The sequence below is a fragment of the Schistocerca gregaria genome, chromosome 7 (assembly GCF_023897955.1).
Source record: "Schistocerca gregaria isolate iqSchGreg1 chromosome 7, iqSchGreg1.2, whole genome shotgun sequence".
NCBI lineage: Eukaryota > Metazoa > Arthropoda > Insecta > Orthoptera > Acrididae > Schistocerca > Schistocerca gregaria.
Genome location: NC_064926.1, coordinates 486,580,415 through 486,607,868, shown reverse-complemented (window position 1 = coordinate 486,607,868; position 27,454 = coordinate 486,580,415). Strand labels below are relative to the sequence as shown.

Below are 27,454 nucleotides of genomic sequence, written 5' to 3'. Positions count from 1 at the left end.
CGGCGTTGCCGGGTGAAACGTTATTGTGATGCCTCGCGTAAGGAGGAGAAATACATACCGTCACGTTTCCGACTTTGATAAAGGTCGGATTGTAGCCTATCGCGATTGCGGTTTATCGTGCGCGACATTGCTGCTCGCGTAGGTCGTGATCCAATGACTGTTAGCAGAATATGGAATCGGCAGGTTCAGGAGCGTAATACGGAACGTCGTGCTGGATCCCAACGGCCTCGTATCACTAGCAGTCGAGATGTAAGGGATCTTATCTGCATGGCTGTAACGGATCGTGCAGCTACGTCGCGATCCCTGAGTCAACAGATCGGGACGTTTGCAAGACAACAACCATCTGCACGAACAGTTCGTCGACGTTTGCACCAGCATGGACTGTCAGCTCGGAGACCATGGCTGCGGTTACCCTTGACAGGCAGAAGTGCCTGCGATGGTGTACTCTACGACGAACCTGTGTGCATGAATGGCAAAACGTCATTTTTTCGGAGGAATCCAGGTTCTGTTCACAGCATCATGATGGTCGCATCCGTGTTTGGCGCCATCGCGGTGAACGCACATTGGAAGCGTGTATTCGTCATTGCCATACTGGCGTATCACCCGGCGTGACGGTATGGGGTACCATTGGTTAAACGTCTGTTCGCATTGACGGCACTTTGAACAGTGGGCGTTACATTTCAGATGTGTTACGACCCGTGCCTCTACCTTTCATTCGATCCCTGCGAAACCCTACATTTCAGCAGGATAATGCACGACCGTATGTTGCAGGTCCTGTACGGGCCTTTCTGGATACAGAAAATGTTCGACTGCTTCCCTGGCCAGCACATTCTCCAGATCTCTCACCAATTGAAAGCGTCTGGACAATGGTAGCCGAGCAACTGGCTCGTCACGATACGCCACTCACTACTCTTGATGAACTGTGGTATCGTGTTGAAGCTGCATGGGCAGCTGTACCTGTACACGCCATCCAAGCTCTGACTCAATGCCCAGGCGTATCAAGGCCGTTATTACGGCCAGAGGTGGTTGTCGTGGGTACTAATTTCCCTGGATCTATGCTCCCACATTACGTGAAAATGCAATCACATGTCAGTTCTAGTATAATCTATTTGTCCAATGAATACCCGCTTATCACCTGCATTTTCTTCTTGATGTAGCAATTTTAGTGTAGTTTGTTTTTCCTCATTACGATGGCATCTACCAGCAGCACAATTCAACTTGTGACAGCTCTCAGTGTACGTGCGTTTTGCGAAGAGAAGCAGGATGAGTTTACCATGCTGTCCTTGTCACCAAACTGCTCGGATTTAAATCCAGTGGGACTATCTCGATGGCGGTAAAAGCGCCATGGATCCTCAACCGAGAAACGTGGGGCAACTGTTCACGGCACTAGTGTCGGCATGGCTCGTAGCGGACAGCCAGGTAAAAGGTGGTTATTCGGGATTTTAACAGTTGGCCACATTAATAATATTGCACATTGTGGATCGGGCCACAGAGCAACAAACTAAAAAGTTGTAAAACTTTGTTAATTTGTAATTTGTTCCTGTTTTTAAGAATGCGTCCACCAATAAATATTAATTTTTGGAATCAGACCGTTCTCTTTGTTACAGCCTTTAGATGTAGAGCTCATTGGCAGCGCTGCGGTGCGGGAGAAACCCGTGGAGTGTCAGTTTTTGAGTTTGTGAGCGCTGAACACCGATTCGTGGGCCACGGAGAAACACGGGCAGCAGCCCGCTGCTGATAGCGCGTCACACGCCGCCGTCATGTTGGCGCCCGCATGGCGCTCGACGCAGCGCCGCGACGCAGGGGCCGCCGGTCCGACGACGAGCAATTCTGTCGACCCCTCCAGGAACCGACGAAACGGGGCTCGGGGACTGTGAAGCTTTTTGCGTGCTTAGACTGCGGCATGCTCCTCTTTAAGGCAGGACGTGTGGGAAAATACAGTGGTCATACGAGGTCATGTAACTTGCATTGTTTTAGAGATAACTGAACCAAACTTTTGCACACGTTATCTTTATGTTATTGGCTACAGTCCCGCGTGTTTCAATTTCTTGTCAAATAAGTTGATCAGGAGATTGCTGTATACTTTTAGAACATATTACATTAATGGGGAACATTTTCAAGAGTATATTTTGAGCCATTTGAACATTTTCTGAATGGTTACTTCACTTATCAGTTTCAAAATGTCGTTGGCTATTCTTAGTGTAGCAGTTTCTCTCGCAACACTTTCTTAAATTTATTTGTAAGATACGCAGCAATTTTTATTTCACAAAATTTAAATAAATTTGACATTGATGTACTTTGAACAGTTTTGTGCCACAGGAAGTTGTGCTGTAGTATGTACAAAGTCTACCTTTCTATCTGCAATGGTTCAGCAGAAAATGTACTTCATACATCTAAAAATAAACGTTGCGGAAAATGCAGGTAAAATATTTTCTTAGCATTTATGCTAGAAACACGTACCTTAATGAAACTTCCTGGCAGATTAAAACTGTGTGCCGGACCGAGACTCGAACTCAGGACCTTTGCCTTTCGCGGGCAAGTGCTCTACCATCTGAGCTATCCAAGCACGACTCACGCCCCGTCCTCACAGCTTTATATCTGCCAGTACCTCGTCTCCTACCTTTCAAACTTTACAGAAGCTCTCCTGCCCAGGAGGTACATAAAAATATTTGGATACTGCGCACTTACTGATAGTGAAGATGTGGTCCAGAAGAAGTTAACTCACCTGGAACAAACAGAGACATAAATCAGCACCTAGTATTGTAATTCACTTTAGATATAACGAAACTATCCGACAACTATATAGTGAACTTGTGTAGTTGCGTATTAGGAATTACTAATTTCGTAGCTTTTCTCGTACAGTAGTTAAGAGAAGGAGGAGAATTAAAGATCAACGTTTCTTCGAGGATTAGCTCAATACAGACGGAGAATACGCATGCTTAGAAGAAATATGTGCAGTGGAATTACTGTAGCCTTTCCAAAAGATGTTCCCCGACATTCGCGTCAAACAGCCGACTTCGCTCAGTACCCCAGCTTCCCACGACCCGGTTCCCGGGTTCGATTCCCGGCGGGGTCAGGGATTTTCTCTGCCTCGTGATGGCTGGGTGTTGTGTGATGTCCTTAGGTTAGTTACGTTTAAGTAGTTCTAAGTTCTAGGGGACTGATGGCCATAGGTGTTAAGTCCCATAGTGCTCACAGCCATTTGAACCAATCAGTACCCCAGCATCCAGCATTGCTACCTTCCCCGATTTCGGGTTTTGAGGAAGAACGGGTTGGCACTGCTCCACAGACATCCAGACACCTCATTGAAAGTGTCGCCAGCACAGTTCAAGCCGTCATAAACCGTAAGGGTGAACACACCAGTGGTGGCCGTGCGGTTCTAGGCGCTGCAGTCCGGAACCGCGGGACTGCTACGGTTGCAGGCTCGAATCCTGCCTCGGGCATGGATGTGTGTGATGTCCTTAGGTTAGTTAGGTTTAAGTAGTTCTAAGTTCTAACAGCGAGAAACTTAACATCAGGATTGATTGTCACGAAGTCAATGAAGTTAAGGAATTCTGGTACCTAGGCAGTAAAATAACCAATGACGGACGGAGCAAGGAGGACATCAAAAACAGACTCGCTATGGCAAAAATGGCATTTCTGGCCAAGAGAAGTCTACTAATATCAAATACCGGCCTTAATTTGAGGAAGAAATTTGTGAGGATGTACGTCTGGAGTACAGCACTGTGTGGTAGTGAAACATGGACTGTGGGAAAACCGGAACAGATGAGAATCGAAGCATTTGAGATGTGGTGCTATAGACGAATGTTGAAAATTAAGTGGACTGATAAGGTAAGGAATGAGGAGGTTCTACGCAGAATCGGAGAGGAAAGTAATATGTGGAAAACACTGATAAGGAGAAGGGACAGGATGATAGGACATCTGCTAAGACATGAGGGAATGACTTCCATGGTACTTGAGGGAGCTGTAGATGGCAAAAACTGTAGAGGAAGACAGAGATTGGAATACGTCAAGCAAATAATTGAGGACGTAGTTTGCAAGTGCTACCCTGAGATGAAGAGGTTAGCACAGGAAAGGAATTCGTGGCGGGCCGCATCAAACCAGTCAGTAGACTGATGACCAAAAAAAAAAAAAAGTTCTAGGGAACTGATGACCTAAGATGTTAAGTCCCATAGTGCTCAAAGCCATTTGAACCATTTGAACACACCTCGTATTAACTTCCACTAATAGTTACAGAACTGAAGAACTTCATAACACAACGTTAGGTTTATAGTATCTTCCTGGCACGTTAAAACCGTTTGCCAGACTACGACTCCTCTTTTCGACTACGCTATTGAGGCACGGCTACACCTCGGCCATACAGTTTCAATGTGTTTTGGTTATTTATGTGTTCGATTCTTTGGTAAAATGTTTGAGCGGAGCGAAACGAGAAACTAGGCACAGGAGTTTTGTCCGAATTTGCACACCAAAGCAAAGAGTGGGAAGTGGACGAATGGGGTGTCAAATTGATCAGCGTGAGGTATAGCTTTACAAAACAGATTTAATAGCTTGAAAGGAACCAGGGTAATTACCCGGCACGAGAGCTGAGCGCGTTAGCACGCCACTTCTGGGATCCTGTGAGGCACGCTGGCAGCGGACTGAATCCGCCTGGAGGATTAACGGCGAGGGCCGGCATATCGTGAGTATGGTTTTCGAGCGGTTTCTCACATACGACATGGTAAATATCGAACTAGTACCCACGTACATTCTCATTTATACGATTTGCAAACACTTAAAAAACGTAATCAAAATATCCACGGGTGTACTGCCGGTCTATAGTGTCCAACGGGCACTAGTTCTCAGACAGCTGCCACCACGCTTCACAGAGGAATGGGGTACATAAAACTCTAGTACATAGAGCGCGCACTATCTCTGACGCAGAGAGTCGACCCCAGGAATTGGAACATCTGAGAACTGTAGTTCGAAAAAATGGGTACTCAGAGTGGCAGATTCAACGTGCTCTCCGCCCAACCACTGCAGCACAACCTGTTGAGATGGATGAAGTCACGAGGGAGGAAGTAGGCACTGCATTTATTCCATACACAGGCGCACTCTCGGGGAAAATCGCCCGCATTCTGAAGAAACACCAGGTCGGAACTGTGTTTTAGCCGGCCGCGGTGGTCTCGCGGTTCTAGGCGCGCAGTCCGGAACCGTGCGACTGCTACGGTCGCAGGTTCGAATCCTGCCTCGGGCATGGATGTGTGTTATGTCCCTAGGTTAGTTAGGTTTAAGTAGTTATAAGTTCTAGGGGACTAATGACCACAGCAGTTGAGTCCCATAGTGCTCAGAGCCATTTGAACCATTTTTTGAACTGTGTTTTGTCCCCCGAATAAAACTCGTGCACTGGTGGGGAGCGCCAAAGATGACCTCGGTTTGAGGAAGGCCGGCGTGTAGCAGATTCCGTGTCAATGTGGCAAGTCGTATATTGGTCAGACGATGCGTACCGTCGAGGATCGATGCCGTGAACACCAGAGGCACACTCGACTGATGTATCCGAGCAAGTCGGCGGTCGCTGAATATTGTTTGTCGGAAAATCACGCTATGGAGTATGGCCGCACGAGGATTCTGGTACAGACGTCGAGATACTGGAACAGCGTTGTTAGAGAGGCCATCGAAATTCGCACCAATGAAGACCTCATAAACCGTGACTGTGGCTATAATCTTAGCAAGGCTTGGGAACCAGCGATTGGGTTGATCAAGAGTAAATCGAGCAAACCTATAGTTGTGACGACCACGGCGGACACAGCCATCACACCGACGTCATCTCAGACGCCGTCACAATCTGTTCCACCGCGCGACCGTGGCGCGGGGCGCGGACGGCGGAGGGAGCGCGCCGCTAGCGGAGGGTATTTAAATCGGCCGCCGCCGCGACCGAACCCAGTTCCCTCTGAGCAGCCATAGCGTACGGATCTCCGTGCCGGCACGTTCACATGAGCTCAGTCCGTCAGTTCACCTGATGATGGCGACATGTTTGATCGCCGAAATATTGTGCCCGTTGGACACTATAGACCGGCAGTACACCCGTGGATATTTTTATTATCAAATACGCCGGAAGAAACTCAAGAATCACTTAAAAAACGTTGTCGCTGAGTTTGCTAAATCCAGTAGTTAACATGCCGATCCGCTGTAGGTACAGGAGAAAGAAAAAGAAATTAATCAGGAAAATTAAGAGCAACTACGTGATTTTGAAGCAAATTGGATTAGAGCTGGCACTAGGTAAGCGAAGTGCCAAAATATTCATCTCTTCAAGGCCTTGCTACTGTGTGCATAAAGTGTTGTATAGGTAATTTTTGTTTCATGTAGAATAATAAAATAAATGTCACGTTATAGCGTAATTTATTTGTGATCTCTTGATATCATCATCATCATCATCCTCACAAGTCGTTGTGCTCATTGCTGATCGCCGTGACCCTATGAACCAAGCATCTCTATCCCGGACAGTTACCAGATTTTCTTAAATCTGCTGCAGAGGTAGACTCAAGATCTTCTTGATTTGATCAATCCACCTGTTCGGTGCCCTTCGTCTCGGTCACTTGTCCTCTATCTTCCCTTCCATGACTATTTTCCCCAGGTTTTCTCCATCTTTTCTCACAGTATGGCCAAATAACTGGAGAATTTTTTTAGTTGAAACGAGAAGAAAAGCGCGTGGAGATATTGACCTGCTCAGTAATGGACATATTTGCTCTTCTTGCACTTCATACTGCTCCAGCGCCAAAGCTCAACTGCATCGATATGCTGTTAATCTCTGGCTTTAAGGTCCGTGTCACGCAGTCATAAAAAAAGATGCAAAAGACGAGTGTTTCAACAAGCCGGATCTTTGTGGTGTTCGTTATTGTTCTGTTCTGCCAGATCATCGTGAGTTTCTTCATAGCCATTCGCCCTAGCAAGGGTCGTCTTCTTGTCTCAGCTTCCAGTGTCACAGATGATTGACACAAGATAGATGGAAGAATGCACGACTTTCAGTTCCTTTAATCGACCTATGAGTTGAATCTGTACTCCTCGATCAATTATCATGAGTCTGGACTTGCTGGGATTGAAGTACAATCCGTATGATAGACTGATTTACTTTACTTTTGTTAATAGGTCAACAAGTGCGTCTTTGCTGCATCTTTTTTTTTATGATTGCGAGACACGCACTCTTAAATCCAAAGACAAGCAGGGTGTTATCAGCAAATCGAAGGTTGTTAATAGTTCTCTTGATCTATATATTCTTAAAACTGACAGAATAGCGATTGATATTTGAATATTTTTTCTGAAGAAAACTTGGAAAAATGTAAAAAAAACGCTCAAAAGTTTTGCAAAATTATTTGTACAGGGTGGGGCAAATAAATGTGTCCCGACGAACCGAGTTCCAGGGTACCAAGATCCACAGCAGAGTAAAGAAAAGACAGTACTAATCTGACTTTAGAAGATGTTAAAAGTGACCACCATTCATCTTTTGGCACTTTTGGGCCCTGGTCAGAAATTTGCTGAAGGCGGATAGAAGCTGCACTGCTAGTATTGCTGGAGCCTCATCTGAAAGGTTCCACTGCAGTTCTAGCAGACTATGAGGGTTGTTGCGATACACCTTGGACTTGAGGGCTCACCATACAGAGTAATCGCACACTGACCGAGCATGTGACATGGGTGGCCAGCTAGGGACGCGACTAGACGCCAGGCGTAAAGATTGTGTAAATGTGTTCTAATGTTCGGCCGACTGAATTGGCAGTTGTTCCATACTTTTGGAAGTAACTGTAGGTGTTTTCCTCCTCCGTTAATGCTGCCACAAATGGTTTCAAAATGTTGGCAATGTAACGGGCCAAAGTCAGCGTCTAATGCAAGAAGATGGGAGCAATAATGTGGCGTTCAGACACTGCACACCACACCCCAACCGTCCGATCACGCAATGGTGTTTCGTAGAAATTATACGGTTTCTCTGCTGCCCAGAACCTATGATTCTGTAAGTAGACATAACCACTCAGATCCATTTCCAAGCTACTCGTTGTTATCACAGTGAACAGCCACTCACAAAACCGGAGGCGCTGAGTAGCATCTGCTTGTTTTAATGAATGAACTACAGACACTGGGTAGGATACACGTTCTGATCCAGAGGGAGTAATCGTCCGGTAGATCACGTGATACACTGGTCTCTTGCGACAGGCGTCGGGTTGATTTGGTAGGACTCTGATGAATTTCTGGTGAATTGCAGTCACATTTTCTGGTGCGCGGGCACGTTTTGGAATACTTTTTGCTTTATTCAAAACAGCCATTTTCTAACTAAGCATTGATGGCTCTCTTTGCTGGCACTTTGGCACCATTAAACTTCTCAGCAAACAACTGACCACACCGTTTCCACGACTTTGTTGTCATGTAACACTCCACAACGAACACTCGCTGCTCCACTGTAAGTACGAGCGTTCCCTTTGCACTGCTCCACTCACACTGACACAGCCCGCGCTACGCTCTGAACCGGTGTGGGTCACGGGGTGCGCGTACACGTGGGGTACGGAGTCACAGGGTCTGGTTATATGCACACGTTCACGTCCAATCGTATCTACTCGTCCGGTCAATTTTTGTTTGTCCCATCCTATATAATTTAAGTACGAGGGTCATCCCAAAAGACATGCACACTATTTTTTTTAAATACAGTTTTCATGCTGCAATGCCAAAGTTTTACAGTGTGTAGATACACCCTTCCTGCTTGCTTTCAAACTTAGTTCAACCTGTTCCCGTGTGTGGCGCCGTCACAGCATGTCCTCAAGATGGCTGCTACACTTGGCGTGCTGTCATAGGATTCCTGTGCTCTGAAAACGAGACAGTGGGAAACATGCAGAAGAGATTGAAAAATGTGTATGGAGATGCTGCTGTCGATCGCAGTACAGTTAGTCGGTGGGCAAGCAGGTTACGTGATGAAAGCGGGCACGGCTATATTGAGGATTGTCCTCGCAGCGGCAGGCCTCGTACTGCACGCACTCCAGACAATGTGCAGAGAGTTAACGAATTGGTGACTGCTGACAGACGCATCACAGTCAACGAATTGCCACGCTACGTTGGGATATGGGAAGGAAGTGTTTGCAGAATACTGGAAGTGTTGGCGTTAAAAAAGGTTTGTGCCGGGTGGATTCCCAGGATGTTGACAGTGGCTCACAAAGAAACAAGAAAAACGGTATGCAGCGAACTTTTGGAACAGTACGAGAATGGTGAAGATGAATTTCTTGGAAGGATTGTGGCAGGCGATGAAACATAGCTCCATCGTTTTTCACCAGAGACGAAGATACAATCAATGGAGTAGCATCATGCAAATACACCCAAAGAAGAAAAAATTCGAAACCACACCTTTAGCTGGAAAAGTTATGCATACAGATTCCGAAGGACTGTTGCTTGTGAACATCATGCCAAATGAAACTACCATAAATTCTGATGCATATGTGACGACACTGAAGAAACTTCAAGCTCGACTGAGTCGTGTTCGAGCAAATCGGCAAAAGCAGGATTTTTGCTGTTGCACGACAATGCACGGCCACATGTAAGTCAAAAAACCATGGAATCGATAACAAAACTCGGGATGGACAACACTGAAACACCCGCCTTACAGTCCTGACCTGGCCCCATATGATTATCATCTCTTTGGGAAACTGAAAGACTCTCTTTGTGGGACAAGGTTTGAAGATGAAGACTCCCTTGTGCAGGCTGCCAAACAGTGACTCCAACAGGTTGGTCCAGAATTTTACCGTGCGGATATACAGGCGCTGGTTCCAAGATTGTGTAAGACAGTTCAGAGGGATGGAAATTATGTGGAGAAAAGAAATTATTGTTCCTAAAGGGTGTATCTACACACTGTAAGACTTTCAAACATGTAGAATAAAAGATGGATTTAAAAAAAAAAAGTGTGGGTATCTTTTGGAGTGACCCTTGTAATAAAAGAATTTTGAGAAGCATTTGACTTGCTTTTAAACCATGCTCAAAATTATGTACAGCAAACCAGGTGTGTCAACTGCTTCCCTAATCTCTTTTATTTCTTACTTTTACACAAACCATTTCACCAAGCATTTGACTTATTTCTGGAATTTTTTTTATTGAAATGCTTTATGGAGTTTATAATTATCCCGTGTTCTACTTTCGTGTGAAATGGTTTGCGTTTGTCTGCGTTAATGCTGTTTTCATGATTTTCCCCCACTTGCAGTTGATGCAAACGCGTGTACCAGCACGGCCATTCAGTTTGAGGCAGGCATTGACAGAGCGCTTATCGCACGCGGCCAGCTGCAAGCGGACACGGCCGAGCCGTTCGTCTGCGGTGGCGGCGAAGGCACCTGTTGCAGCGACGCCGGCGCCGCCGCGGCTGCAGGGTAGGGGAGGGGGCGCTCACCATGCGGGCGTCGCGACGCTCAATAAGCCGCGGGCGGCGGGCGCCGGGTGCGGGGTGAGCGACGCCGAACAAAGGACCGGCAACAGCTGGTGGCGGGGGCCATACGGGCACGTGCACCAAACGGTGATACGGCCGGACGCCACGATCATAAGTGATGGTTTCGGGTGGAGTCCATTTGACAAGATACGGTTGCTTATGTATGAATGCATGGTTTCGCGGCGATATGGAATAATAATATTTTCTCGGGCTTCCAGCCGCGTCAGGTGGTTAAAATCCCACGAGCTTTCGACCGAGTTCTCCTCCGCCATTGTCAAGTGGTAAAACTCTGGGAGGTTGTAGGGGACATCAAAACAAATATTTTCCCCTAATGTTATTTTTTGCTATGGGGAGTATTTAAACCGGTAGAGGAAGATTTCTCTGGCGGCAAATTACATAAACCAACAAATACTTTTCCATTTTTTTATGTCCAAGAAACAACACACTAACATAACCCAATTTCAATTACAGGCAATGCTCTGGAGAGAAAATTGTAATAGTGCCAAGGTATCAGATACGGCCCAATTCAACAGTTCCCAACAACACCGACCCACACATTAGACCGCACTTGATGAGCGCTAATACCTGTGGCATGTGGGTTATCCTCACTCCAAACATGCGAATTGTGCATGTTGAAGACTCCATCACGCCCGAACTCTGATGCATCGGTAAACACAGAGGCTGGAAATGTAGGATGCATTTCACACTGTTCGAGGTACCCCTGCGAAAACTGTGCCCTGTGTGGATAATCAACTGGTTCCAGGTTGTGGACACGCTGTAAGTGAAATGTACGATACAATTGCTCTCGAAGGACTGTTCTTAAATTCATCTGATTCGTCCCCATGTTACGTGCAATTGTACGAGTGCTCATTGAAGGATCCCGCTCCACATGCTGCGAGACAGCTTCCTCAAATTGCAGCGTTCTTACCGTGCGACGGCACCCCTGTCCAGGTAATCTGCTAAATGACCCGGTCTCACGCAGACGTTGGTACGCAGCATCAAAGGTCGTATCATGCGGGATAGGGCGATTAGGATATTATTGTTGACAAATCCGCTGTGCAGCACGTTCGTTGTGGTGCGCTACGTAGTGCGCACCAACCATATCAGTGCATTCACTCCAGGTGTATCGCTCCATTAGTAAACAGAGGCAATGTACTACTACACTGGTGGACAGCGTACGGCCTCTAACAACTGAATAGCGTAATACGGCCTCCATTGGTTTAAATAATCCCCATAGGAAAAAATGACATTTGGGAAAAATATTTGTTTTGATGTCCCCTACAACCACCCAGAGTTTGTCGGTTTAAATACTTTTCACCCTGTATAGCCGCAATGCTGGATGTGACGTCACTGGTGCTCTCTTCCTCGCCATATACGGTAATGTTTTCATCGCGCGTCCGTAGCGCCCGTTTCAAACTCGCGATGGCCGGATCCCAGGCTGTGCTCAGCTGCAAACCTCCTTGTCGGTGGTGTTTTCAGAGGTTTTTACTTCAATAGCTTCTTTTATGACGCTATCCCAAAATACCTTCGTCTTCATAACGACAGATGTTTCGTCGAATAGAATTCGGTGTCCATTTTCTAAGGTGTGTTCTGCTACGGCGATTTTTCTGGATAGCGTAGGCGTAAGCACCTCTCGTGTTCCGTCCGGCGTTGCTCCACAGTGCGTACTGCTTGGCCGACGTAGTAACAGCCACACTGACACGGTATCTTGTACACTCCAGGCGTTCTAAGCCCTAGATCGTCCTTCACGGGCCTCATGAGTTGACGAATTTTTGCTGGGGGCCTGAACACCGATGAAATGTTATGCCTCTCCAGGAGCCGGCTAATCTTTCCCGACACTGTACCACAGAAAGGCAAAAACCCAAGTTTCTTGCTTTCTTCTTCGGTGGTGTTCTCTTCTCTGTTGGTGTGTTTCTTACGTGTCACACCAGATAGCTTGTGACACCTGTCCGTGGCTGTACCCGTTTTCCCGGACGACTTTTCGGAGGTGGCTCAGTTCTAGTTGCAGACTTTCAGCGTCTGATACGACTTTAGCACGATGGACGAGGGTATTCAGAACGCTACCTTTTTGTGCCGGATGGTGGTGGCTGAGAGCGTGCAGATACCAATCTGCGTGTATCAGTTTCCTGTAGACACTGTGGCTGAGGTGCCCATTGGTTTTCCGTCTAACGAGGACGTCAAGGAAGGGCAATGCACCATCTGTCGCGACTTCCATCATAAACTTGATGTGGCCGTTACTTATGTCAATGAGACAAGCAGAATATTTGTCGGCTTCATTACGAAATCGTTATGAATGCGGCAGATGCGAGCCTAATACGTCCCAAACAGCCTCCTATGGAAACGTGATTTTACGGTGCTCATACCTCGGTTTCTGTTGGTGATGAAAGGGCAGGGTGAAGTGCGTTGGATAGCCCTTGAGCTAGGGACCGTTTGTATACCAAACAGAAGGATCATCTTAGTGTTACTATCCTACAATATAGGGTCAAAGTATGGATATTACACACTTCCTCCTGCTTGGGTTCAAACGACTCTGAGCACTATGGGACTTAACTTCTGAGGTCATCAGTCCCCTAGAACTTAGAACTACTTTAACCTAACTAACCTACGGACATTACACACATCCATGCTCGAGGCAGGATTCGAACCTGCGACCGTAGCGGTCGCTCGGTTCCAGATTGTAGCGCCTAGAACCGCTCGGCCACACGGGCCGGCCCCCCTGCTTAGGCAAATGGATCCAATCGGTTGGTTCTTTTTGCATTTGATTTGGTGTGATGTGGTGGGCTTGATTTTATGGGCGGTTCCTCGGAGAACCCCAAGAAAAGGCTGGAATTTTTATCACATGTTTGTGAGATCCCGATCTCGAACAGCCTTGAAAATTTTCTTGATATCTTTATTTGTTTCCAAGATACAAATGTTCAAAGTTGCCCTACTTCTTGACGTAAAATTCGGTATGAGATGAAATCTAAATAATAAATAACCACAAAAAATTGCTCAGATTTCTCTAGGCATTTATCTAGGACAGAGATCTCCCAGTTTTCAAAATTATTTATTCATTTTCTGAAAACTCCCCAAAAACTTGTTTTTTGGATACCAAAACCCAACCGCCGATTACGAGACGGCTATGCACAGCAAATGGTTGTAATTTTTACGATGTATTCCCTAAGATTCAGATCTCGAACAACCTCAAAAATATTCTTCCGTCTCCGAAATGCAGGGGATCAAAGTCACCCTACTCAGACAACGTAAAATACGCTTATAAGCAATTTCAGATTGCTATTGGGTGTTAGGGGAAGGGCGACGAGTGGGGGGAAAATCATTTTATTAATGGTTTTTGGAAAAATTTGTTGCGTGTAGTCGACAAAGAACTTTCGAGCTACCACCCAGCTTCGATTTCCGAGGTCTGCAGCAGCCAGAAGACGATTGCTTTTGTAGTCGAGGCGTGGGACAACGGACCAAAAGCCACGGAATCCACAATTTGGTGTAGCTGTCCAGAAACAAGGAATTCCTACAACTGTATCAGTCAGCCTTTGCTTTAGATCCATTCTTCGCTGACGTGTTTGTATTTGCACCGTGAAAGACTACTGCAGCTCTTTTTAAAATGTACCTGTAGACAGTTCAGAAATTATTACGGTGAGGCGACGGAACTGCAATGGTGTGAAACCTAGATTACGAATGCTCCATGTGAAGTCCGACGTCTTTTTGTTCCTCTGCAGAGACCCAAGTACTTTGAATGCCCACGGCATCAGTGGACGAACGCAAATCGTATCTGAACAGGACACGGAGTCAGTGCATGCAATCCGCGCAAATGGTGTAAGAAGTCCATCGCAAGCTGTGATTGTGGAGCATCGAACCAGATCATCCAGCACATTGCCGAGGTGTGTAAATTAACAGCGTGCTTACGTGACCCAAAAGGCTTTTTCGTGGCTACACCATCTAGACTTGTCTGGAAATTAGCATACAACAACAGTTTGTTAGTTTAATATATCATTTGCATTAATGTATTATTTTTTCTTGTACTTTGGATTGCTTTTCATGTGTAGCGCTATGCGCTAAATAAGTATTTAATGAGTATATAACTCGTTGTTAATCCAGTAGCTGGTCGTTTCCTTCACAAAATGAACTAGAGCTAAAGTGAAATTATTTTGTTTTGTAACAGTTCGTCGATTATGCAGTTTTTTTAACTGCCCGTGGAAGTGAGATAGTTATTTATTCCTTGTTTCGTCAATTAGTATTCATTGGAATTCGAAGCAGGGGACATTATTAACAGCAGTCAGAAGCGCATTACAAGTCCGCAGTTACGATTTTTATAGCGCTAAAATAATTTTTGCAGTAGCCCCCTTATATCGGTGATCAACCCCAGACAGCCACCACATAAAACAAAATGTATTACTTTTTTTGTGAACAAAACAAACTAGCTTACATTTACTTAGCGGTTATGAACTGTTTCGGCCGTATTAGTCCATCTTCAGATTTAAAATTAACAGACAGAACTATTGCTATTATCGGCGTCAACTGGGGTGCATCTTTACAATTAAACCGCCAAATTTTGAACTTCCCTTTTAAAGAGACTAATGAAACGTTAAGCACCAACATTCTAGGTTAGCTTTTCCGTGATTGTTATACCTATCAATTAAAGCAACAAGTCAACTGTTACCAGTCACAAGGTATTTCCACTGTACGTTTAAGACATTTAATCATCTGTCGTCAGTTGAATTGATGTGTATTAATAAAAAATGTATGTGTTATGTGGATGACTTTCAGATATCATGTGGCGCTGACTACTAAGAGAAGACAAAATTGAAACACTGTTTTGGTACATGCTCCAAGTTCTTTCGATATCATTATTGCAGAGGTGTATGTATGAATGTAAAAATACTTCCAAAGGTCACAGCCTCCTTTTCTTGTATTTACATTGCAACAGAAGACTTCCGCAATACTTTCAGACTTGAGCGAAAATGGCGTTAGGTTTTTTTTTGGAACATTGTCACTTATTAGATTCTGGGCAAAACCTTTGATTATTTCAGTGTTTACAAAGTTATGTAGACGCGACAAAAAAAGGAAAGTGTGAGCGCTGACGGTTTTTCTGTCCTACCCCTCTCCTTCATTAATATCCATCACTGGTCCGTCTGGTTCACTTGAAATTTTGTCGTTTTCAAAAGTCACAAGATAAAAACATAAACGTTGCTCACCACAAATCATCATTCGACATAGTGGACTGTAAATCAACAGGAGCAATAGCTGAAGCCAACAGTCACGAGTTTTTCTGTTACTCGTTATCATATCTCAATTTCACGCCCTCTGCCAAAGGCGGCTACGATTTTCCCTGTGTCCGTTTCATTTTATGCATTTTCTCTACTGTTTTATTCTTCCACGACTTCCTCCGCCTCTTCCACTTCATCCTGGTGTTCGTGCTTTTCGTAGCAGCATTTTCTTGGATAAGTAATTTTGGATTTTTTCATTGACTGTTAAGATATGTTTGTCAGACGTGCGAGCATCAGAGGAAACCGAAGATGCAGAATAAATATGAGGATAAAGAATTCACGTTCTTCAGTATCGCAAAGTATGTTTTTCGGCGCAGATGGCAATTAACGAAATGCTTCCACGCTCAAGGTAAACGCCAAAGCGCGTCGTACCTTTCAAAAGGACGCACGTGACCTTTCACATCAGAGAAACGAATTTTCGTCGTTCTGAAAAGACCATGCATGTCATCGTGTCCCACTTTCATGAGCCCTTGTCAGAATCGTTGCTCGCTTAGCTGCTTGCACAAGACGGTAGTGTGACGCTGTATCGGATGAATCGGTAATACAGTAAAGGTTAGCCACTGATGAATAAGTTAGTCACCTCTTGTGAGTTCAGAGACGGTGTTCGATGTCTCCTTCTGTAGCAACACGATAGTGCTGGTCGTAGAGGTTGCGAAGTAGAAAACCTAGAGAAGAAATGTTCGTTGCCACGACGTGACTGGGAGAGAGCACTATTTCCTGCGCCACTGTTCTGTTTCCCGACCGCTACAACTTATACAACGTACTGTGTCGAATTACAGTTCTATGCGCGTTGTATTAGGAGGAAACATGAAGTAACGTAGAGTGAGTTATGAAATAAGAACAGAGGGATCCCCACACGGGACGTGAAAGGCAGCGTGGACGTGAAGAACTAGTACTTTTGTGACGCCACAACGCAGAATTTCAGGTTGCGAAGTACTCACGCACGTGAAAAGGCATAAAGACCTGCCGGTCGTTTGGAAACGTGCTACCTACTGTGAACCAGTACAATGCAAGATCGCTTTTTACATCACAAGCTGAACCGGACAGTCGACATATTGGAACATAGCTTTTAAACCCGGTAATCTTTGTAACAGAACTTGCAAACTATGAAAATGTCCTTGCAGAATGAATATTTCACTCGTCAGCGGAGTGCGCCCTTTTCTGAACCTTCCTTTCAGATTAATAGCGCGTGCCGGACCAAAATTACACTACTGGTCAGTAAAATTGCTACACCAAGAAGAAATGCAGATGATAAACGGGTATTCATTGGACAAATATATTATACTAGAACTGACATGTGGGAGCATAGATCCTGGGAAATCAGTACCCACGACAACCACCTCTGGCCGTAATAACGGCCTTGATATGCCTGGGCATTGAGTCAAACAGAGCTTGGATGGCGTGTACAGGTACAGCTGCCCATGCAGCTTCGATACGATACCACGGTTCATCAAGAGAAGTGACTGGCGTATTGTGACGAGCCAGTTGCTCGGCCACCACTGACCACATGTTTTCAATTGGTGAGAGATCTGGAGAACGTGCTGGCCGGGGCAGCAGTCGAACATTTTCTGTATCCAGAAAGGTCCGTAAAGGACCTGCATTATGCGGTCGTGCATTATGCTGCTGAAATGTAGGGTTTCGCATGGATCGAATGCGGGTAGAGCCACGGGTCGTAACACATCTAAATGTAACGTCCACTGTTCAAAGTGCCGTCAATGTGAACAAAAGGTGACCGAGACGTGTAACCAGTCGCACCCCATACCATCACGCCGGGTGATACGCCGGTATGGTGATGACGAATACACGCTTCCAATGTGCGTTCACGCGATGCTACCATCATGATAGTGTAAACAGAACCTGGATTCATCCAAAAAAATGACGATTTGCCATTTATGCACCCAGGTTTGTCGTAGAGTACACCATCGCAGGCGCTCCTGTCCGTAGTGCAGCGTCAAGGGTAACCGCAGCCATGGTCTCCGAGCTGATGGTCCATGCTGCTGAAAACGTCGTCGGACTGTTCGTGCACATGGTTGTTGTCTTGCAAACGTCCCCATCTGTTGACTCAGGGATCGAGACGTGGCTGCACGATCCGTTACAGCCATGCGGATAAGACGCCTGTCATTTCGACTGCTAGTGATACGGGGCCGTTGGGATCCTTTATCAAAGTCGGAAACGTGATGGTACGCATTTGTCCTCCTTATACGAGGCATCACAACAACGTTTCACCAGGCAACGACGGTCAAATGCTGTTTGTGTATGAGAAACCGGTTGGAAACGTTCGTCATGTCAGCGCGTTGTAGATGTCGCCACTGGCGCCAACGTTGTGTCAATGCTCTGAAAAGCTAATCATTTGCATATCACAGCATCTTCTTCCTGTCGGTTAAATTTCGCGTCTCTAGCACGTCATCTTCGTGGTGTAGCAATTTTAATAGCCAGTAGTGTAGAACCTCGATGCTAGTGATCATATTTTAATTTTGTCATGTACATGCGATCTAGGCATTAAAAGATCTACCTAAAAATCTTTTATTATATTCCAACAAATTACATAAAGATGTCTTGCTCCATTCCTGATAAAATAAGGCATTACTAATTTCACCAATGACTTTTCGTGATAAAAAGAAAGAACATCCGGCTTCAGGTCTCTGCCAAGTCGTTATTTTCATGAGTCGCGAGACATTCATTAAGGCTCACGTGTGGGATCTAAGTAGTTCTACAGTGAGCTTAGTGCACACAAGGGGAATGAGGCCTTACGTAACAGACACGTTTGATACCGGTAGAAGCGGAGGTGCGGACAGGCGAGTTGTGTTGTGTTGTGTTGTGGTGTGATGTGGTCCGCTGGCTCGTCTCACCGGAGTTCAATTGACGGGGCGAACGGAGCTGCCGGCCGCATGTGTGTCAAGGAGTTAGGAGGGGAGAGGAAGACAGGAGAGGAGAAGAGAGCAGACACTCCACTCCACAAATGTCAGGGCCCTGCCGCCACAGACGGCGCGGCTGCTCCGGTCATTCCTAAACCTACAAGCCGCCGGCAAACACAGCCGCCGCTGTTACCTACCTCTCTACTGCTGCGTATACCCTTATAAAGGACCTACACAGAAGTCGGCACTCTGGATGCCGGCCTGCCTCAAGAATCAGTGTCACCCACTATTGTATTCAATGTCTGCATCAACGACATTTTCTGCGATCCACATGTGCAAACCCTCCAAGAATGTGGCGTTTCTCACGACCATATGCAGACGAGAGGCAAACATTTGCCCTCTCCATTGCCAGTTGGATCGTTGTAGCATAGGAAACGACGCCGTGAAAAAAAAAAAAAAAGAAATAAAAAGGCAATTTGAACGCAGAGAAGACAACAGCGGTCCACTTCAGCAAGAAAAGGCCTGTATTTCGCGACACGTTGCGACTACAAAATAGGAACAACTCATGTAGCCGTGCTGTTTGGTGCCTGGGCATAAAACTGGACCGACTAACAAAAACTCTTGTGGTGGCAAAAAAATTCTTCCTTCATTTCTTGAATACTGAACTATACTATACTTCGACTATGGAAGAGTACGGTACTCTCAATAACACTCTATGGCAGTAATGTCCGAGGTTTGACGACTAAAACTTGTCTCAGCGAAATGCAAATAGTCCAAAACCGGTATACACTCAAGAGCCAATAAAACTGGTACACCTGCCTAATATCGTATAGGGCCCCCTCGAGCAGTTCATGGACTCGACTAATATCTGGAGTAGTGCTAGGGGCAACTGACACCATAAATCCTGCAGCTGCTGTCCGTAAATCCGTAAGAGTGCGAGGGGGATGCAGATTTCTTCTGAACAGCACGATGCAGGGCTTCCCAGATATGCTCGATAATATTCATGTCCGGAGAGTTTGGTAGCCAGCGCATGTGTTTAAATTCTCTAGCAATTCTGGACGTGTGGAGTGTCGCATTGTCCGGTTGGAAATGCCCAAGTCCATTGGAATGCACAATGGGCATGAAGCGATGCAGCTGATCATACAAGACGCTTACCTGTCAGGGTCGTGTCTAGAGTATCAGGGGTCCCATATCACTTCAGTTGCACACGCACCACACCATTACAGAGCCTCCACCAGCTTGAACAGTCTCCTGCTGACATGCAGGGTCCATGGGTTCATGAGGTTGTCTCCACACCTGTACACGTCCATCCGCTCGATGCAATTTGAAACGAGAGTCGTCCGACCAGCCAACATGTTTCCAGTCATAAACAGTCCAATGTCAGTGTCGACGGGCTGAGGCGAGCTGTAAAGCTTTTCGTCGTGCAGGCATCAAGGGTACACGGGTTGGCCTTCGGGTACGAAAAGCCATATCGATGATCTTTCGTTGAACGGTTCGCACGTTCACACTTGCTGATCTCCCACCATTGGAATCTACAGCAATTTTCGGAATGGTTGCACTTCTGTCACGTCGAACGATTCTCTTTAGTCGTCGTTGGTCCCTTTCTTGCAGGATCTTTTTCCTGCCGCAGCGATATCGGAGATTTGATGATTTATCGGATTCCTCATAGTCATGGTACATTCGTGAAATTGTCGTACGGGAAAATCCCCACTTCATCGCTGCCTGGGAGATTCTGTGTTCCATCGCTCGTGCGCCTACTATAACACCACCAGTTCGCTTAAATCTTGATAACCTACCTTTGTAGCAGCAGTAACCGATCTAGCAACTGTGCCAGACGCTTGTGTCATACAGGTATTGCCGACCGTAGCGCCTTATTCTGCATATGCATGCCTATACTAGTCTCTTTGGCGCTTCAGTCTAGATGAATTCTGAGAGGTTAGAGATAATTGTGATTCACAGGCTTGAACGACCACTTCAACATAGATATCTTATATTTAGCGCCCGTTCTTTGAAGTTTTCAAAGCTCGCACTCGTTGATTGCCCAAGTTTAATACTTGATTGCATAATGTGATTCTAAATTCAGCTGTGCCATTGTCGTTGTTGTTGTTGTGGTCTTCAGCCGAGAGACTGGTTTGATGCAGCTCTCCATGGTACTCTATCCTGTGCAAGGTTCTACATCTACCAGTACCTACTGAAACCTACATCCTTCTGAATCTTTTTAGTGTATTCGCCTCTTCGTCTCCCTCTGCGACTTTTACTCTCCACGCTGCCCTCCAATACTAAATGTGTGATCCCTTGATGGCTCAGAATATGCCCTACCAACCGATCCCTTCTTCTACTCAACTTGTGCCACAAATTTCTCTTCTCTCCAATTCTATTCAACACCTCCCAATTAGATATGTGATCTACCCATCTAATCTTCAGCATTCTTCTGTAGCACCAAATTTCGGAAGCTTCTATTCACTTCTTGTCTAAACTATTTATCGACCATGTTTCACTTCCATAAAATGGCTACACTCCATACAAATACTTTCAGAAGCGACTTCCTGACACTTAAATCTATACTCGATGTAACCAAATTTCCCTTCTTCAGAAATGCTTCCCTTGCCATTGCCAGTCTACATTTTATATCCTCTCTACTTCGACCATCATCAGTTATTTTCTCCCCAAATAGCAATACTCATTTACTACTTTAAACGTCTCATTTCCTTATCTAATTCCCGCAGCATTACCCGATTTAATTCGACTACATTCCATTACTCTCGTTTTGTTTTGCTTGATGCTCAGATTACATGCTCCTTTCAAGACCCTGCCCATTCCGTTCAGCTACTCTTCCAAGTCCTTTGCGTGTCTCTGACAGAATTACAATGTCATCGGAGAACCTCAAAGTTTTTATTTCTTCTCCGTGAATTTTAATTCCTACTCCGAACTTTTCTTTTGTTTACTTTACAATTCCCTCAATATACAGCGTGATCAAAAAATCAGTATAAATTTGAAAACTTAATAAACCACGGAATAATGTAGATAGAGAGGTAAAAATTGACACACATGCTTGGAATGACATGGGGTTTTATCAGACCAAAAAAAAAAAAAAAAAAAAAACAAAGTATTGCTAGACGCGTGAAAGATCTCTTGCGCGCGTCGTTTGGTGATGATCGTGTGCTCAGTCGCCACTTTCGTCATGCTTGGCCTCCCAGGTCCCCAGACATCAGTCCGTGCGACTATTGGCTTTGGGATTACCAGAATCGCAAGTGTATCGTGATCGACCGACATCTCTAGGGATGCTGAAAGACAACATCCGACGCCAATGCTTCACCATAGCTCTGGACATGCTTTGCAGTGCTGTTCACAACATTGTTCCTCGACTACAGCTATTGTTGAGGAATGATGGTGGACATATTGAGCATTTCATGTAAAGAACATCAACTTTGCTTTGTCTTACTTTGTTATGCTAATTATTGCTATTCTGATCAGATGAAGCGCCATCTGAGGGACATTTATTGAACGTCTGTATTTTTTTGGTTCTAATAAAACCCCATGTCATTACAAGCATGCGTGTCAATTTGTACCTATCTACATTATTCCGTGATTTATTCAGTTTTCAAATGTATACTGATTTTTTGATCACCCGGTACAGATTGAATAATATCGGGGAGAGGCTACAACCCTGTCTCACTCCCTTCCCAATCACTTCTTCCCTTCCATGTCCCTCGACTCTTATAACTGCTATTTGGTTTCTGTACAAATTGTAAATAGCCTTTCACTCCCTGTATTTTACCCCTGCCACCTACAGAATTTGAAAGAGGGTATTCCAGTCAACATTGTCAAAAGTTTTCTCTAAGTCTACAAATTTTCGTAACACACACCAAAAATAAAACTTTACTGGTGGCGCTCTCAAAAACCACGTGATGTCTGTACGGAGCTGAAACTCGACCCGAGCATCTCGAAAGGATGAACACACCGGTCAACACAACTGCGCAGCGTTGCCGACCGCTCGCAGTGTAATCAGTCTCACTACTTTTCTCATAGACCTCGTAAATGCATTCCCAACATGGGCACATCTTGTAGCACGAGGGATACTGTATACGCGGTTGAAAGCGTCTGCAGTTGACGCGTTCCCTGTGAGCGCGGTTCGCCAGCGGAGGCGGGGCGGCGCCTGGTCCACCCCCGCGTCGGCGCCGGTGCGTCGCACCCAATTACAGGCGCCGCGCCGCGCCGCACCCGGCCTGTCGCGTCGGCTGCACCCCTGTAACTTTGTTTGGCGGCGCGCGTGGGCAGCCGGCAGCACAACACGCCCACCGCTGCGTGGGCGGCACTGTGCACGGGCTTTAGTTACGGTATGGCGCTGCCGGCACGTGACGCAAGACGGGTTGCCAAGAGATGGAGCGCGCTCTGTCACACAGGGATGCAGCCGAGGGAGCGCTGCCGGATATCAGCCGTAGCACTGCTCGAGCAGTGTAGGGTGTTTCAGAAAGGTGCATACGATTTCACAAGACTACACTTGTAAGTTGGCTGCTTCTGTGCTGGCAGCGCTGTGTAGCGCTTTGCATTGGATCTCTGACTGCGCTTTCTTTGTAAGACTCTCTGTGGCTGGTTGGACTCGTTGTTGGAAGTTAACCGCCGGTAGTGTTGGGCAGCTGGAAGTTAGTCGCCAGCAGTGATGGATGTAGTGTTGGGCAGTTGGAAGTTAGTCGCCAGCAGTGATGGAAGTACTGTTGAGCAGTTGGAGGTGAACAGCCAGCAATGATGGGTGCACTGTTGGGCAGTTGGAAGTTAGTCGCCTTCAGTGATGGAAGTACTGTTGAGCAGTTGGAGGTGAACAGCCAGCACGTGATGGCTGGGTGTAGTGTGATGTCCTTAGGTTAGTTAGGTTTAAGTAGTTCTAAGTTCTAGGGGAATGATGGCCTAAGATGTTAAGTCCCATAGTGCTCAGTGCCATTTGAACCATTTTTTGAACAGCCAGCAATGATGGGTGTACTGTTGGGCAGTTGGAAGTTACTCGCCAGCAGTGATGGAAGTACTGTTGGGCAGTTGGAGGTGAACAGCCAGCAGTGATGAGTGTACTGTTGGGCAGTTGGCAGTTAGTCGCCAGCAGTGATGGAAGTACTGTTGGGCAGTTGGAGGTGAACAGCGAGCAGCGATGGGTGTACTGTTGGGCAGTTGGAAGTTACTCGCCAGCAGTGATGGAAGTACTGTTGGGCAGTTGGAGGTGAACAGCCAGCAGTGATGGGTGTACCGTTGCACAGTTGGAAGTTAGTCGCCAGCAGCGATGGGTGAACTGTTGGGCAGTTGGAAGTTAGTCGCCAGCAGTGATGAAAGTACTGTTGGGCAGTTGGAAGTGAAAAGCCAGCAGCGATGGATGTTAAATGTGAGAAATTAGCATTAATGGAGGGTACAGGGCTGAAGTGTTAGCATAGGCTAATGATCTGGAAGTATTTGACTTGGAGACTGAAAATTATTCATGATTATACAGGGTGACACACGGGAGATGGACGGCTTTAATGAAATAATACTCAGCCAACTTTAAAATTAATGCATGTTTATTTACACAGAATCAGAGCTCATTATTTGCCATTTCAGTTAAAGTTTTTTGTGAAAAATAATGTCGTCAAGGTGATGTGCATCATTTCGAATGCAGGACTCAAGTATCTTCTCAAAATCCTCCATCACACGGACTAAAATCTCTGCAGGGATGGCAGCAATTTCTTGAATGACTTCATTCTTCAACTCGTCCAAATTTCGTGGTTTGTGGTTACAGACACAGTTCTTCAGATACCCCCACAGAAAAAAGTCACATACTGACAAGGCGGGAGACCTGGGAGGCCAAGGAACATTGCCAAAACGTGAGATAATCCGACCAGGAAACATGCGTCAAAGAACTATCATTGAAGTGTTTGCGGTGTGCGATGTTGCCCCATACCGCTGGAACCAAATGCGTTTTAAAGTGATTCATCGTCTTCTTAGTTCTGGTCTCAAGAATGTTTCAAGCATACGAATGTAACGAACCCAATTAACGATAACTGTGGCCCCGTTCTCTTCAAAAAAAATGAGGTCCAATAATGCCTACAGAGCCAAGAGCACACCAGACTCTTACTTTCTCTGAGTGTAGAGGATAAGGTGTGGATGCTCTGGAGCCCAGTAACGTAGGTTTTACGTATTCACGCTCCCGTTTAAATGAAAACGAGCTTCATCGCTCATCAATAAAATTTCATCCCAAAATCACTTGTATTCTGTAAGTGAAGTCTTCTCGTACAGCAAATTCAGTTTCCTTAAGTTGTTGGACAATGAGCATTTTGTAGGGATGGAACTTGCATTCTTTGTGCAAAATTCATCTAACCGATTCACGATTGATTCGTAACTGACTAGCATGACGTCTAGCTGACCTTCCTGGGCTTCTGACTGCCGCTTGCCTTACCCTTTCAACATTTTCTGGTGTCGTTACTGTGCGTCTCGGGCCAGGATGCTTCTTATCCAGTATGTTTCCATTTGATCTGAAGTTTTCCACCCGTCTGAGGATTGTGTCACGGCTCGCAACAGTTCCATGTCGACCGACATTAAATCGCGCACGAAACAATCGCTGCGTAGCAATAATAGACTCACCACTTTTCACGAAATTGTCACAGACAAACACTCGACGTTGCAAGTCCCACTGCTCCATAGTGACTGAGTAAATGAAATGGCGTCTCGTGTGGATCAGAACTATCCCCACCACGACCACCTCCCACCACCGCAGTACTGAGTACTGCGCAGTTCAGAACCGTCCGTCGCCCGTGTGTCACCCTGTATATCTTTGTACTGAATGTCAAAGACGATTTATATTCGAGTTTGAACTGGATGTTGCCGGGCGTTGAGGCCGAGCGGTTCTAGGCGCATCAGTCTGGAACCACATTGCTGTTACAGCTGCAGGTTCGAATCCTGTCTCGGGCATGGATGTGTGTGGTGTTCTTAGGTTAGTTAGGTTTAAGTAGTTCTAAGTGTAGGGGACTGATGACCTCAGATATTTTAAGTCCCATAGTGCTTAGAGCCATTTGAACCATTTTTTAAATTGGATGTCATATTTATTAAGGTAAATAATACATTATTTGGTTTGCAACAAAATCTTCCCTTTGCTAACCACATGCCTATTAGCAGTTAGCGGCTTTAGTAGTTAGAATCTGTCATTTAGGTGGCAGTATTGACGTTCGCTGTATTGCAGTAGTTCGTGTAATGATGATTTTTGTCAGGTAAGTGCTTAATGAAATGAATAGGTTATTGTCAGGATTGCTTCTTATTCAGGGCCATTCTTTTTTATTTATTATTTGAAGTCAGGTTGTAATTTTCTTTTTCTTTTTTTTTTTTTTTTTTTTTTTTTTGAGCAGTCAGATTGCGTTTCTCTAAAATGTTGTGGGTCAATAATAAAAAAAGTAAAGAGAAAGTAGACTCAGTACGTTCAGTTTTACTGAGCTGTTTCAGAGTCAAATAACGTAGAAGTTTCATTTTCTTAGTCATCCAGCGATTTAAGTACAGACACGCAAATTTCAATAAATTAGTTTCACACTGTCTGATGAAAAGTATCCAGACATCTATTAGTGGGCATTAATATGGGGTACGCCGACCTTTCGCCTTTACACTGAGGTGTAGAAAGACAGGGGTTATATTCAAAATCGTGTCTGACCTCCTTTTGCCGGACGTAGTGCAGCATCTCGACGTGGCACAGACTCAACAAATCGTTGGAAGTCACCGGCAGAAATAATGAGCGATGCTGCCTCTATAGCCGTCCTATAAATGCGAAAGTGTTGTTGATGCACCATTTTCTGATCGAATTGACCCCTAGATCGCGTCCTATAAATGTTCGATGGGATTCACTGGAGAAGATCTGGGTGGCCAAACCATTCGCTCGAATTGTCCAGAATTTTGCTGACATGGCGCATTACTATCCATAAGAATTCCATCGTTGTTTGAGAACATGAAGTCCATGAATGGTTGCAAATGGTTTCCAAGTAGCCGAAAATAGCCATTTCAAGTCAGTGAACGATTCAATTGAACCAGAGAAACCACTCTATTCCACGTAAACACATCCCACACAACTATGGAGCCACCACCAGCTTGCACAGTACCTTGTTGACAACTTGGATCCATGGTTTCGTGCGCTCTGCACCACACTCGAACCCTACCATCAGCTCTTACGAACTGAAACAGGGACTCCTCATCTGACCAAGTCTCGGTTTTCGGTCGACTAGGGTTCAACCGATATGAACACGAGCCCTGGCGTCGCAGGTGATGTCGTGCTGTTAGCAAAGCCACTCAAAATGGTTCAAATGGCTCTGAGCACTATGAGAGTTAACATCTGAGGTCATCAGTCTCCTAGACTTAGAACTACCTAAACCTAACTAACCTAAGGACATCACACACATCCATGACCGAAAGGGCACTCACGTCGGCCCATTAAACCAAATTTCGGCGCGCTGTCCTAACGGAGACGTTCGTCGTACGTCCCATATTCACTTCTGCGATTATTTTACGTAGTGCTGTTTGTCTTTTAGCACTGGTAGATCTACCCAAATGCCATTGCACTCGATCGTTGAGGCCGTCGGTCACAGCGTTGTTCGTAGTCAGGGTAGTCTCGGCACAATCTTGATTCTGTGGATTTCGAGGAAAGAGTATGTTTCAAGATGCATACAGACAGATAGATGTAGAAGAGCAGGATGATGGATGTTTAGGTTTTAGCGTCATGCCGGCCGTGGTGGTCTAGCGGTTAAGGCGCTCAGTCCGGGACCGCGCGACTACTACGGTCGTAGGTTCGAATCCTGCCTCGGGCATGGATGTGTGTGATGTCCTTAGGTTAGTTAGGTTTAAGTAGTTCTAAGTTCTAGGGGACTGATGACCACAGCAGTTAAGTCCCATAGTGCTCAGAGCCATTTTTTTAACGTCATGTCGAC

The 27,454-nt window shown here is 45.7% G+C and overlaps 1 protein-coding gene and 1 long non-coding RNA gene across 2 annotated transcripts in view; one reads left to right on the top strand and one right to left on the bottom strand.

Annotated features, from left to right (window-relative positions):
• LOC126282146 (uncharacterized) overlaps positions 1-2,407 on the top strand; it is a 49,210-nt gene extending 46,803 nt beyond the window's left edge. The window contains exon 3 of the long non-coding RNA XR_007551337.1: positions 1,608-2,407. This is a non-coding gene — a long non-coding RNA (uncharacterized LOC126282146). The remainder of the gene's footprint in view (positions 1-1,607) is intronic.
• The window catches only part of LOC126282145 (cyclic AMP response element-binding protein A-like), a 633,124-nt gene that overhangs the window by 282,323 nt on the left and 323,347 nt on the right, over positions 1-27,454 (bottom strand). The window lies entirely within an intron of this gene.